The 15,887-nt window shown below is 40.6% G+C and overlaps 1 non-coding gene across 1 annotated transcript; it reads left to right on the top strand.

Moving 5' to 3' along the window:
- Window positions 1–6,055: 6,055 nt before the first annotated feature.
- Window positions 6,056–6,127, top strand: trnac-gca (transfer RNA cysteine (anticodon GCA)). Its single transcript has one exon. It is a non-coding gene; the product is annotated as a tRNA-Cys (tRNA).
- The last annotated feature ends 9,760 nt before the right edge of the window (window positions 6,128–15,887 follow it).

Here is a 15,887-nt window from a genome sequence, read left to right as displayed (position 1 = left end):
GTCCTCCTGCGCGAGAGCCAAGAGCAATTTCTTTTAACTTTTTCTGCTCCGTAACTGAACAAACACTCACCAAGTATACCGTTTCCTCTTCACTTGTTTTCTGTGTGCCCTGCGCATGCCCAGTAGGAGATTCACCCAAATATCCGCCTAATGTGGACAGAGATATTTTGAAAAACACTTGGTGTGGATGCTTGTCGTTTTTACTGGAAACCGGCGTTTTCAAAATTATCCAGCGTAGTGTGGACGTAGCCTTATTTATGAAGAACTGATTTTCAGATGGCTTCATTAAACTTTTAGCAATTGCCAACCTTAAATAAATCGAAGTATATTTTCATTAAAATTTCAAAATCTCTTTTACCTTGTTCTGTTGGACTACCAAAAATTATGAATTTACATAAAGAAAAACACCTTTTCAAAACAGATGCAGTTTTGGACACAATTTGTCCTGAATGGTATCTAAAGTGAAAATTTTGCCCAGCTCTGATTATTATGTCTTCAAAACACTGCTAAATGATTTTAAGGCTTTTTTTTCTCATAACATCAATGAAGTGAGAAGGAATTTAAAGAATGTAGAAGACATGTAATCCACACTTTGCATTAACCAGGATTGCTTACACTGGTTTCCATTTCTTTTTGTCATCTTTAGTGCCTGGTGCAATTTTAGAAAATTTAGAAGCAACTGCCGATTGGCATAAAAACTTGTGCAAATTTTGGAACAACTTCTCTGTAAGGACTATTGACAAATTTCTGGATCGATGTAAAAGGTTTTTCAGAACACTGTTTCTATCTCTCATCTGAGAAAATCAAATTGAGAAGGATTAATGTCCAGCGTTGACAAAAACATCAGTTTACTTCCAAAATTATACTCAAATTGGCAGAACTTTTTGTCAGCTATAATTTTCTAAATCACCAGAACCACCACATTAAAGCTCCAGCATTATCGCAGCTGCAATATGGGCACTCATCTAATAAATGAGCACAGCCTTGAACAGTCCAGCCTGTTGCCAGTGGAAACAGCGTTCCTTTGACATCACCCAGAGCAATCTTCTTTCTTTGATGTTTGGTTTGTTGACACATTCACAAGATGAGGTGATGCCACTGTCACTTGACAGTGATGCTGGTACACCACCAAGTTTGTGGATTAAAATGAGTGGAGATATATTTACTAAATGCTAAGTGTCACATATTGCTGTTAATTCAGATCATGGTGTAGTCTTATGATCAGCATTGAAAGAATTCACCAGCAGCTGACTTGGTATCGATTTAATTTCCCTGCTAATTTTTTTATGCAGCTTACTTATTAATTCCAAGCGGGCAATTTTTTCGTAGTCTGTTAAAAAATTCCAGTTGAGCAAAAAACATAGGATAATATATGAATATGGTTTCATTGTTAACCAATAATTTAACTATTTTCATGCAAGACGCTGAGTTTCATCAAAGCAGATAGGAAATGGTTAAAATTACCTACGTATGTTTAGTTCTCTACATGTTCTGCTGAGCAGTAACACAGCTATGCAAGGAAAACATTATTTGCCTGTACTGGAGAAGGTGTTAATCCATTAATCAGCTGTATTTGTCCTTTCCAGCTCAGGAATGAGGATGCATAACTGCAATAATCAACACTGCCCTCACCAACCCCTCATTCTCATTCCTGGTAGCAGGCCCTCATTCTTTCACCCTACTGATCATTTTCCCAAAACACACCCTGTCCATTTCACAAAGACTTTCTCTGAGCGTTTTTCTTTCCCCTTTAAACAAAGCTAGCTACTTCAATGACTATTCAGCGCCTCTAGACTTAGACTTCTCCACGTTGCCTCGGTGAAAGCTGTGTGTGTATAAAGGCTGTATAAGCGAAAGCCTATCCCCAGCTTCTGGAGCAGCACACACATCGCATGACCCTGCCATCTGTATGCAAATCTCTGTAGACTAAGTAAACTTTGATAAAATGTGCCGACCTCCTCTCTCTCTGTTTTGCAATCATTAGAGCACATTGGCTCTTTGTGCTATTTTATTACACTTTGTGAAAAGTTTAGGTCCTCTGACACCTGCAGTAGTTTGCAGCAGATGGTAGAACTTGGCTGCAGTGTTTAGCACTTTTTGCTTTTTCCAAATGGCTCCTGTAATACAGCAAACTCTGATCTGCTTTCTTTTATTTCTTAACATGTATACAGCAGAGAGGAGATTATCACTAGATTATCAGTGGCCAGTCAGAAGAGACAAAAGCAATCTGCTGCTTGTTTACATGAGCAGTGTTTGGTGACTGTCTTAGACTGTTCACCCTGTTTATGAGCAGGAAATGAACTCTTAATAACACTACTTATCCATAAAAAAAGTTCAATTTTCTATTTTTAAAATTAACTTAAATACAAACTAAACTTGTCAATTTAAGACTGTTTTTACTTGAAATCCTGTATGATTAGCAGTAGACACATGAAAAAGGAAGACATGAATTTACATTTTGCCTTTTATGACCCCGAAGCATCCTGAAGCATTTTTTTTCAAGGAATAAAGTACTTTTGAAGCACAGTCACTGTTGGACTGTGGGAAACATAGCAGCCAATTTGCACACAGCAAGCTTCCACAAACAGCAATTCGATAATAGCCAGATAATCTGTTTTAGTGATGTTTCCTAAAGGATAAATATTGATCAGAACACCATGGATTGCTCCCCATGCTCATGTTTAAAATATTATGTCTGGCTGAGACAGCAGATGGGGCCTCAGTTTATCATTTCCAGCAGTGTAGCACTTCATAAGGACATGGGCAGACATGTGTGTCTTGAGCCCCCAGTCATTTGATTCAGAAAGCAGTTTAGCTGCAACTGACATTGGCCATGAATGGCAATGTGCACAAAGTGTCACAGAACACCAGGGCAGAAGATCTCTGTGCTCAAGTTTAAACTAAATCATTCACAGAAAGAATAAACAAATTTAAGCCCTCTCTCGCTGCTTCTCTGCTACCCTCTAACTCTTTGACCATGTACTCACCCAGATCCACTACCACAGTCACCTATCAGCTACTAGCTAGTCTCCTTACCTCCCTCCCCACCTTTTCTCTTCTGGCATCTCCCCCTTCCTTCTCAGTCCCGAAGAAGAGTCTCGGCCTGAAATGTCGACTATTTATTCATTGCCATAGATGCCGCCTGACCTGCTGAGTTCCTCCAGCATTTTGTGTGTGTGTTGCTTAAGGCACATTAGGTACCTTCCCATATTTCCCGACAGACAGATTTAAAAGTAGTATTGATAAGAAGCCTGAGAAACCCCTTCCTGTCCTAAAGGGGGTCTTGGCCTTTTGACTGTTTATTTCCCTGTGTCAGTCATCCCACCCTGCAAAAACTCATTTCAGGGAGGTAGCACCATCAATTTGTGGAAGACTCCCGGAACTTCCGGGAGAGGTGGGATGTCTGCAATAGAGTAGCTGCTTAGCAGCTAGCCAGCTAGTTTAAATAACGTTAGCTATGCTAATGAATGAATGACACCTGTTAATCTCACCTCAACATGTCTTTTACGGTCTTAACCAACCGTGGGCAATAGAAACGTCACTGTTGCAAACAGTGCAGCGAGCAACATTATCATTATTTTTGACCCCTATTAGGCAGGGGTACACTTTAGGGTAGTCTGGGGTGACATATGTTTTATATTTTCTTTTTCTGGAGCACTCTGCCATGGTGCGCTCTCTCTCTCTCTCTCTCTCCCTCTCTCGCATTGCTCTCTCTCTCTCTCTCTCTCTCTCTCTCTCGTAGTCTCTCTCGCACTCTCTCGTGCGCTCGCTCTCTCTCGCTTTCTCATGGTCGCTCTCATGCTCTCTCTCTCTCTCATGCTCGCTCTCGCTCACTCGCTCGCTCTCTCTGTCTCTTGCACGCTCACTCTCTCTCTCTCTTTTGCGCGCTCACTCTCTCCCTCTCTCATGGTCGCTCTCTCTCTCTCTCATGCTCGCCTTCACGCTCGCTCTCTTACTCTCGCGCGCGCTTGCTCTCTCTCTCGTGGTCATTCCCGTGCTCACTCTCTCGCTCTCGCGCTCTCTCGCTCACTTGCCCGCTCTCAAAAAAATTGATTTCCAGGATATTGTATATAACTTGCAGGCATCAGGGAGCCACTATTAATATGTGGGAGACTCCCGGAACTTCCGGGACAGGTGGGATGTCTGCTGTATAGATGCTGCCTGACTTGCTGAGTTCCTCTAGCATTTTGTATATGTTGCCGAAGTTTTCCAGCAGAGTCTTTTGTTTAATATACGTGATATGTTGTTCTGTGGCAGCAGTGCAATGAAAAGACATAAACACAATAAATTACGAAATAAATAAATATTACATAAAAAAGGGAATAGTGAGGTAATATTCATGGGTTAGAGAAACACTCAAAGACCTGATAGCAGAGGGGGAAAGTTGTTCCTGAAATATAGTGCTCCCTGTGGAAGTATCAAAAAGAGGGACTGCCTGAGATGCTGAGGGTCCTTACTGATGGATACACCATAACACACTGCCTTTTGTGGAAGGATTGTGCCAGCTGGCTAAGTCTACGGCCCATGGCAGCCACTTGAGACCTTGTGCGTTGAAGCCTCAGTACCAGGTTGTGATGCAACCGACCAGTATGTTCTCCAAGTCTTTGGTGACAACAAATCTTCTTAAACTCCTCACGAAGTACAGCCACTGGAAGGCCTTCATTGTGACTGCATCAATGTTCTGGGCCCAGGATAGATCCTCAGAGATGTTGACACTTAGGAACTTGAGGCTGCTCACCGTGATTGAGTACTAATGCATAGTTTCTGACCTTCCTTTTCCAAAGTCCACAATCAATTCCACGATCTTGCTGATGCGAGTGTGAGGTGGTTGTTGCAATACCAGCTAACCAGCCCAGCTATCTCACCCCTGGGTGCCTCCTTGTTGACCTCACAGATTTTACCAAAAACATTTGTGTTGTCTGAAAATTTATAGATGGAATTTGAATTGTGTTTAGCCACATAGTTGTGAGTTTAGAGAGAGCAGAGAAGTGCACTGGTGCTGATGTCAGTGAGGAGGGGCTGTTATCATATATCTGTATTGACTGTGGTTTCCCAATTAGGAAGTCAAGGGCCCAGTTGTAGAGAGAGGTACAAAGGCTCAGGTATGGAAGCTTGGTGATTAATACTGAGGGGATGATGGTATTGAAGTGTTGTTTATGATAAATAAACACCAGACTGACAATTGTTTTACTGTTGTTTAGGTGCTCCAAAGCCATGTGCAGAGCCAATGAGATTGCATTCACTGTAGACCTGTTGCTGTAGTAGTAGGCATATTGCAGTGGGTCCAGGTCTTCGCTCAGACAGAAGTCTAGCTATAACCAATCTTATGCAACGGTTTATAATGGTAGATGTGAGCACAATCAGACAATAGACATTGAGGCACCTCGGCCTGTGGTTCTTGGGCACAAGTACGCTTGCAGCCCTGTTGAAGCAGGTGGCAACCTCCATCCACAGTAGTGAGAGATTGAAGATGTCCTTGAACACACCAGCCAGCTGGAAGCACAGGATTTCAGTACCTGGTCAGGTGCACCCAATAATCTTGCGAGGAGTGGGGAATTGAGTTTAGTATACAGACACCAGGAGAAGCGTGGGAAAATAAAATATAATTTAGGAAATTATAGTAATAACAAAAGTAATTTCAGGAGATTCTTATTTCAAATAAATGACAAAAATACAGAAATGTTATGTTATTTTGAACGGTAAATTATGACCAACTATTGCTGGAGAGATGATTGATTCCTGAAGAGAGAACATTAGAGAATGATGGCACTGTTAAGTGACCCAGTTACATGACACACTTTATTTTGGAAAAGAAAATACTTTAAAATAAAGTGTTACAGTAAATTTAGTGTATGCACTGAGTGGAAAAGATGACTGTTCTTTACTGGGATTTAGCCTGTTTATGGAGCTGTCTATATTTTAGTTTAACGTGCAACAGTTTTGATAAAGTAATCTTTTTGGCCCGTCAGCAACTTTTGGCATGTTTGCCCATAAGGGGCTTAACACTGTTGACAATACTCTTAAGTACAGCCTGACAAGAGTCTTATTCAGATATGGGGGTATAGCTCAGTGGTAGAGCATTTGACTGCAGATCAAGAGGTCTCTGGTTCAAATCCAGGTGCCCCCTTCAAAATTTATATTTCCCTAAAGTTGACCACAGCAATAATATAGAAAATAGCAGGGCATACCTGTAATTGTCCAAAATGTCAGGAGCACTTTCCTGGTTCCATCATGCTCCAGATTTCTCTTCATTCATGTACTCCATTAATTCTGGGCTCCAGCAAAGATATTTCCTTGAGTCACTTCCATTCCCCATCTCCATAAATCTTTTATTGCTATATATAATGAAAAATTTACTTGCAGTAGAACATAAATGCAAAATTCATAAGAAAAGCACAAATTAAACATAAATTATACACAATCTTGCAAGGAAGAACATGATTCGAGTGAAAAAAAAGATTATTTTAGTGCAAAGTAGATAAAGTGGTTATATTGTTGCAGCTCTTGTGACGAGAGACTTTGACGAGGGTGGTTCGGAACCAGGTGCTGGAGTATCCGAAGACAGGATCGAACACAGTACAAGACTGAAATGAGAACTGAGAACTAAACAAGGTGCTAGACAATAACCCAAGTTGAGCTTCCATTCAGGTGCTCCTTAAATCTTGAAATCCCGGTACCAAAACGTGATTGCCAATTAGCAGGATGGTCCTGAATCCTTAAAGGGGCCACGCCAGCTAACTATACTCCGGAGAGTTAGAGCTTCAAAACTCCGGAGGTTGGTGCAGTTGGGTGGTTATCGTAACAATACTAAGGTAGTGAGTAGGGTTGCACTCATTGGTTTAAGAACAAGATGGTTAAAGGAAAGAAGCTCTTCTTGAAACTAATGGTGTAGGACTTAAGACTTCAATCGCTCCCACCTGATGGGAGCTGCAGGTAGATAGAATGGCATAGGTGGTGGGGATCTTTAACGATGCCTTATTGAGGCAGCGCCTCCTAGTGGGGATGTACCTGTGTTATATCAAACTGAGGCCACTGCTCTCTGCAACCTCTTGCATTCCTCTACAATCAAATTGCCATCCCAGACCAGAATCAGAATCAGAATCAGGTTTATTATCACCAACATATGTCATGAAATTTATTCTTTTGTGGCAGCAGTACAGTGCAATATATAACAATTAATATAAGCTACAAAAATAAATACTGCAAAAAAGGAATAACGAGGTATAACAATAATGGATTAATGAATCATTCGGAGGTCTGATGAAAGAGGAGAAGAAGCTGTTCTTAAAATGTTGAATGTGACTCTTTAGATTCCTGTACCTCTTCTCTTAGGGCAGTAGTTTGAAGTGAGGTTATCCCTGATGGAGAGGGTCTTTAATGATGGATGCTGCCTTTTGGAAGCACCACTTCCAGAAGATATCCTCAATGGCGAGGACAATTGTGCCTGTGATGGAATTGTCTGAGTCTACAACCCTCTGCAGTTTCTTACAGTCCTGTGCATTTAGTATTTTCAATGGTACATCTGCAGAGGTTTGTCAGATCGTTCAGTAATAACCTCCTAAGAAAGCAAAGACACCAGTGTGCTATGCATCGATGTGGTTGCATCTAAATTTTAAGCTGCTGGCTACCTCAGTGTTTACTCTCAACCTTTCAACTGTCTTCAGGTCATTAGATTTCTTGTGTGGCATCTAGCATGAAATAAACAGAAACCTCCTTCAAATGGAAATTAAGGAGGTCTGAACTGATTGCCAGGAAACCATACCCCCCAGCTGATTCCATTCCTTCTCTGCCATTAATCTAAGGTGCAAGTGTCCATGTCATCAGTTAAAACTGTTGACGTACAGTTTCAGTCACAGATTACAGCATGTGCAATGCATCAAAGACGTCATCAGAAATTATTTATAAAGCATAATCCCGGAAAAGCCATGAAACCTGCAGTTTGAATTTTCCTCCCGGATCCTCGACAATGGCAGACTGCATCAAGGAAAGTCTTTTAAGTATGTTATCACATTTGGTTGTGGGAATTTTGCAGGCATGGTCTTCAGAGAAACATCAGCCCACTATGGACCGACATACCAGGCATTTTCAGGAACTGAAGAATTTCTAAGTCACTGTCTTTGAATCTCAGAGGCACGTTCATCTCTCTAGAACAGTAGTTTTCAAACTTCTTTGAGGTACCGTCCCCTTAGTTCCCAGACCACATCCTCAGTGCCCGATCTCACTCTCTGACCATTACGTAAATACTACAAAGAATTTTGATTTACAATAAACAGTGAAAGAAAATAAGAAATGCAAATTCACAAGAAGTGAAAAATAAGTACAAATTTTGTTCAAATTTATTTAAAGCTGAAAATAAAGTTATTTCTTTATTTAATTACAGGAAAAAAAGATTTTCATTAACAATTTTTGAGTGAACATCAGTAGTTCGACCATTCACTACTTCATTGCTTTTTCACCTTTCACTGGCTATGGATGGATTTGCAGCAATGATATCAGCTTCTCAACATCAGAGTGAGTGTCACTGGCATCTCGGATCCCCCCCGTTCAGTAACTTGCAGTTTGTTTCATTGCTTTGAAAGAGGTTGGGTGACTGTACTGAAACCGCACTCCACAAAATAGAATGTTGGAAAGGAAATAAAGAACATCTTGACCTTTTTTCACAGTGCAGGATAGTACTCAGAGTTTTTTTCCTGCAACTAAGAGTCTTGATATTATGTTTTGAACCTCACCTTCAGTTCAAAGTCATTTGTGGTAGGGTCGGTTCTTCCACCATCCTTCCTGCTAATTCCTCATTTCAAGTGTTTGGGAATGGATTTATCTGGAATTTGGATCAAGAGAAGATCCAAAAATCTCTCTGGCATGTCTTTATGCAGCACACCCAGGCGGGTACGGTATACTGGAAGATCATCATCTGGTATTCTTTTGTTTTCTTCTAACTCAGAAAGGCTCAGAAATTGGAAAAAGTTGTGGTGGCCAATATTGCACTTAAACTGGGTTAACCTGGACAGAAATATGGAGACAACTGATTTGACTTTGATAAGATTCACATCATTTCCTTGCAATTGAAGATTGATTTCATTACACTCAGTGAATAATTCTGATAAAGAAGCAATATCAAGCCTAATATTCTTGAGTGATTACTGAATGAAACATTCAAATCTTCGAAGAATTTTATCACAGTTTCAAAAAGCGCATAAAAGCACCTCAGGCAGTTTCCTTTTGAGAGCCATCTGCCTTCTGTGTGCAACAGCAAATTTTCAAATTTTTCATCATTCTCAAGGCAAAGCTCTCAAAGTAGTCGAGAACTGAGAGCAGGGACTTGATTTTATTTACTACTGTGATAATAGTATTTAATGATTTGTGCAGCTGATCACTTGGGTTTTTTGTGACAAGATGTTGTCTGTGAATTGCACAGTGAATGGTAAATATATTAGGTACAGGTACTTTCAATAAAGTGATAACCCCATGGTGGCGTCCTGTTATTGATCGGGCCCCATCAGTGACAGGACAAGCAAGAAGATTGGTAGCATCATGTGTCATGATCAAATGTCATCCATCCTATCTGTCATGGGAGATTTCAGTCATCATTCTGGGAGTGGTGTATAGAGAAAAAAACTATAGAGAAACTGAGCAACATAATAAAGAGGCATGAACCAGTGTATCCTGATACCTTCCCTATCATTTTGGGGGATTTTAACCAGGCCAGTTGAAAAAGTCTTTGAATAATTATTACCAACAAATCACTTGTAGTATCAGAGGAACCAACACACTGGACCACTGTTACACTGCACCATGCTATTCCACGCCCACTCTTTGGAAAGTCTGATCACCTGGTTGTACTTCTATTCCCTGAGTATAGACATAGACTGAAAACTGCAGCAGCAGTAGTGAGGACCAAGAAGGTATGGACAAAGGAGGGCAGGACTGCTTTGAATCAGTAGACTGGTCTGTATTCAGGGATTCATCTTTGAGTCTGAATGAGTACGCCACAGCTGTCACTGACTTCATTAAAACCTGTGAGGATGAGTGTGTGCCTACGAGAACATACTGTACATGCCTAAGTCAAAAGGTGTGGATAAACCAGGAGGTTTGTAGTCTGCTGAGGGTTAAATCTGTGCCATTCAAGCCTGACAGCCCAGGTCTGTACAAGAAAACCAGGTATGACTTGCAGACGGTTATCTCAATAGCAAGGAAACAATTCTGAATGCGGTTAGAGGTGGAATCAGCTGCACATTAACTCTGACGAAGGGTCTCGGCCCGAAACGTCGACCGTACCTCTTCCTAGAGATGCTGCCTGGCCTGCTGCGTTCACCAGCAACTTTTATGTGTGTTGCACATCAACTCTGGCAGGGTTGGCAAACCATTACTTCCTACAAAACAAAATCTAACATCGTTATTGGCAGCGATGCTTCTCTCCCAGATGAGTTCAACACCTTTTATGCTCGCTTTGAAAGAGAGAATAAAACTACAGCTATGAGGATCCCTGCAGCGCTCGGTGACCCTATGATCTCTGACTTGGAGGCTGACATCAGGATGTCTTTCAAGAGGATGACAGGCCCCAGTGGAGTGCCTGGCAGTGCTATGAAAACATGTACCAACCAACTGGGGCGGGAGGGGGGGGCGCGATTGTGGTTTAAATACAATTTCAATATCTCATTGCTACAGTTGGAATTTCCCACCTGCTTCAGAAGGGTAACAATTGTATCAATGCCTAAGAAGAGCAGGTGACAAAGTTCTTTGAGGGGTTGGTTATAGCTAGAATTAACTCCTGTCTCAGCAAGGCCCTGGACCCACTGCAATTTGTCTATCATCCCAATAGGTCTACGGTAGATGTGATCTTATTGGCTCTCCATATGGCCTTGGAATATCTGGACAATACAAATACCAGTGTCAGGATGTTGGTTATTGACTACAGCTTAGCATTTCATACAATTATTCCTACAGTTCTGAATGAAAAGTTCCAGAATCTCAGTCTCTGTATCTCCCTCTGTAACTGGATCCTCAGCCTCCTAACCAGAAGACCACAATTTGTGTGGATTGGAAATAACATCTCCACATCACTGGCGCACGTCAGGGATGTGTGATTAGCCCACCGCTCTACTCTCACTATACCCATGAGTGGCTAGCTGCTGCTCAAATGCCATCAATAAATTTGCTAAGGATACAGTATAACTATTGTTGGCAGAATTTCAGATGGTGATAAAAGGCCATACAGGAGTGAGATACATCAGCTAGTTGAGTGGTGTCCAGCAAGGACCTTGCATCTCAACATCAGTAAGACCAAATAACTGATTGTGGACTTCAGAATGGGTAAGATGAGGGAGCACATACCAGTCTTCATTGAGGGATCAGAAGTGGAAAGAGTGAGCAATTTCAAGTTCCTGGCTATCAATATCTCTGAGGATCTATCCTGGGTTCAGCATATTGATGCAGCAACAAAGGAGGTACAACAGTATCTATATCTCATTAGGACTTTGAGGAGATTTGGTATGTCACCAAAGGTACTCACAAATTTCTACAGATGTACCATGGACAGCATTCTAACTGGCTGGTGGGCCGGGGGGGGGGGGGGCACGGTTGGCGGCTACTGCACGGGATCAAAATAAGCTGCAGAGAGTTGTAAACCTAGTCAAAACTCCATCATGGGCACTATCCTCCGCTGTATCCAGGACATCTTCAAAGAGTGATGCCTCAAAAAGGTGGCATCCATCATTAAGGACCCCGATCTCCCAGGACGTGCCTTGTATCATTACTACCATCAGGAAGGAGGTACAGAAGCCTGAAGATATATACTTAACAATTCAGGAACAGCTTCTTCCCCTGCCATCCAATTTCTCAATTTCTGAATGGACATTGAACCTATGAACACTATCTCACCAATCTTTTATTTTTATATTTGCACTACTTATTTAACTATTTTGTTTATATGTGTGTGTGTGTGTGTGTGTGTATATATACTTACTGTCATTCACATTTTTTTCTATTATTATTTTATTACATTGTTCTGCTGCCATGAAACAACAAATTTCATGACATACACCAGTGATATTAAACGATTATGATTCTTTAAAAGTTGCTGAACATCCTGAAATACTGACTTCTCCTTTGTATTTGTTTCTAGTCCCCTTGCAAATATCAACTCTTTAATCATGCTTTCATCTTTTATGAAGTGAACATAACCAAAAAGCAAAGATTTGTTGTCTGGGTAAGTTGACTCATCCAACTGCCGAGCAAACTCTCTTGTCCTAAGTATGTTGCACAATGTGTCTTCCACATTCTCAGAACTTTCATCTATTCATCTTTGAACAGAGTTGTCACGGAGTGGAATCACTTTAATTATTTCTTCTGTTGACTTATGCAAAAATATAGTCAGAATCAGTTCTTCTCCATTGTATGGATCTTTCCAGATTTAATAAAAAGCAATGAAATTTTGCAGGAAGCACACAAACCATCACTGTTTTGTCATGAAGTGCTGGCAAAAAGTTTTGAAGTGTTTTCCATTCTGAAAGTTTTCACAAAGTGATTGAAAAGAAGACAAGTTCATGTTTGCTTTATCAGACTACTCTGTTCAAATATTCAAGGAGCATGGATGGTTTCATTGCCTTGTTTGAAAAAAAGCCTTTTTCATACAATAGGCACCTGGCTGCTGATGGGTGCTTGGTGCTGGTATAAATCCATATTTCAGGTACTCCACCCTTCTTTTTCATTTGGTCTGCTTCTGCCATTTTCACTATCGATTAATGAACTTGGTCAATTGCCTATTGTTTGAGTCCAACCTCAAGTATTGCGATCAATAAAGGGGAAAGTTATGATGTCATCATAGCTCAGGTGAATCCTGACTCTCTGTTTAGAAGCATTTAAAGTGGGACAGTGATATCTCAGTAGGGCTTTGGGTGAGAGAAATGCAGTCAAGACCATTTAAAAGGGTAGATTCCAAAGCAACACACACAAAATGCTGGAGGAACTCAGCAGGTCAGGCAGCATCTATGGTAAAGACTAAATAGTCGATGTTTTGGGCCATGACCCTTCTACAGGACTTCATCCCACTGAACGCCATACCATAATTCATGGAATTGTGTCACTGCATGATTAGAGTATGGGAATCATACTGGCTAACACTGTACTACAGTAGTGAGTGGCAATAATGCGTGGGCCAGGCCTGGAAATACAATTTCTTCAGTCCAGATTTCTCATGATATACCAAAGTCAGAAATGACACATTGCTTCTCAGCAGCTATAATGTACTTTGAGCAAAATCTAAAGAGAATAGTGGTTTAGCAAGAGCTGTGTTGATTACGTATTCATTGTAGTCTTTTCAGAGGAACTGAGGATTAAATGCTTAGAGTTAGTAATTCATTTCTTAAATTAAGACCATGTAATCCCTCAGCTGCCTCTCTTGCACTGAGTGCCCCCAGCCACCCTTTTTATCTTTATCACCACCTTGGAAATTCCCACTTTCCCCAGGGGGAGGCAATATCACCCAATTTAGGAACTTCTTAGAGTCTAGACATAGTTTTAGGATGAGCCGAACAGTTTGCAAGCATGGCGTCCTGCTTAACGTCAAACTGAGTTTCTGATTGCAAGTGCAATCTTCACACTTCGAAACACTATTTCTTCCCACACCATCTGCTGCTGAAATCCTCATCCATTCATTTGTAAATCCATTTACAGAAGCACCACAACCAATGGGCAACATAATTCTTTTCATACGTATATATTAAAAAAAAATCTACTTGGCAACTTTTATTCTAACTTCGAATATTGGGAATATAAGATACTTTGATCAAACATCTGAAATTTCTTTTTAGACTGAATGACTATTTTGTGGTTTCTATTGTTCCTGGATGTAGCTTTAACTTCACACCATTCCAAGAAACGTCGAACTTTGTTAGTGTAAGTACCACAATTAAATGGAACAATGTGGCTTTCAGAGCAAGCAGTGAATGAACAGGTGTGTATTTATCCTAGGTATGAGCACACCAGAGACCATTTTGGCATAAGAGCAAAGCCAACTGTTAAAACAGAAAATAGAGAGCCAAAATCTTGTTGAATACTTAGCTTTTGAGTTAATGATTATCATTTGATTGTGGATATGTGTACTTATTGTTTACTTGGATTAATAGATAGCATAGTTTGTATGTTCCGATTTGCTGGCCGTTGGGCAGCAGGTGCCAGGCTTTAGCATGGTTTCATGTTCCAAGATGCAGTTTCAACTTGAAATCCTCCCTTCCTCATGTTCTCTATCTGTTAAAGGCTTTAGTTTAGTATCCAGCAAGTTCTATTCTACAATGAGGAAAGAGCCGATTAAAATATTGGCTTTCACCTTGAGCTTTGATCAGCTTGGCACCCTATGTTCCAGCAGGAAACTTGCTGGAGAGCACAGTGCTGCTTGATTTCTCTTCTGCTAACTGGCTGTAAGGCACTGACTTTATATGCCAACTCTTTGTGTAATAGTAAATGGTTTAAAAGATAGACACCACACTTCACTTGTGTGTTTTTGTATAAGTACTCAAGCATTGGCAAAAGCTGTTGGTCAAGCTAGCTTTTATAATCATCAACAATTTAGGTTTTTTTTCTTCATTCTTTTCCGCTATTCTTTCTATTAATTGGCTTATTAAAACCTTGACCAGCTTATCTATCAAAAAGTCTTCCTTTTGTTGAAAAATTATTATTGGGTGCAGGAGCAGAAATGGTCGCCAACTGTTGTAGACCATTCACTTTAGTGTTCGACATCTTGTGCATTCAGAAATGTTCTTCTGCACACCACTGTTGTAACATGTGGTTATTTGAATTACTGTCACCTTCTTGTCAGCTTGAACCAGTCTGGCCATTCTCCTTTGACCTTGTGATTTAAAAAGTCGTTTTTGACACAGAACTGCCGCTCATTGGATTTTATTTTGTTTTTCACACCATTCTCTGTAAACTCTAGAGACTGTTGGGTGTGAAAATCCCAGGAGGTCAACAGTTTCTGAGATACAGTACTGAAACCACCCTGTTTGGCACCAACAATCATTCCACAGTCAAGGTCACTTAGATCATATTTCTTCCCCATTCTGGTGTTTGGTCTGAACAACAAACATCTTAACCACGTCTGCATGCCTTTATGTATTGAGTTGCTGCCATATGTTTGGCTGATCAGATGCTTGCATTAACAAGCAGGTATACAGTTGTATCTGATAAAGTGGCCCACTGAGTATATATATATATATATAAATTTGCTGAAAGTAACCAGCAAGTCAAGCAGCGTTTGCGTTAACCTAAAACCAAATTTTTCATTGCATCTGTGCATACATGTGCATGACAATAAACTCAAATTTGAAACCCAACCTTGATCCTTTTCTTTTCTCTTGCCCATTTCTAACAAAGGTCAATTTCTTGAAACATAACAGTATTATTTTCTACTGTTGTTACCTGGTTTGCTAAGTGTTTGCAGCATTTTCTGAATTTATTTCAAAGTTCCAACATGGACAGCATTTTTGGTTAATGACGCAAAATATTAATTCTGTTTCTCTGTCCCAGATGCTGCATGATATGAGTACTTCCAACATTTTCTATTTTTTTATTGTTTACTATCTCTCCATGTGGGTCAGTGTAGCTCTTCTGCACTAACAAAAGAACAACAGAATAACAGGAGGGAGGCAAAAGACAGGAAAATATAGGTAAATTTGCTTGACTTCACAAGGGGTCACAGTTTGAGGATAAAGGGGAAGCCTTTTAGGACTGAGATTAGGAAAAACTTCTTCACACAGAGAGTGGTGAATCTGTGGAATTCTCTGCCACAGGAAACAGTTGAGGCCAGTTCATTGGCTATATTTAAGAGGGAGTTAGATATGGCCCTTGTGGCTAGGGGGATCAGAGGATATGGAGGGAAGGCTGGTGCAGGGTTC

The sequence above is a fragment of the Mobula birostris genome, chromosome 2 (assembly GCF_030028105.1).
Source record: "Mobula birostris isolate sMobBir1 chromosome 2, sMobBir1.hap1, whole genome shotgun sequence".
NCBI lineage: Eukaryota > Metazoa > Chordata > Chondrichthyes > Myliobatiformes > Myliobatidae > Mobula > Mobula birostris.
Note: the sequence above shows the minus strand (reverse complement) of the source record. Positions and strands in the feature narration are given on the sequence as shown.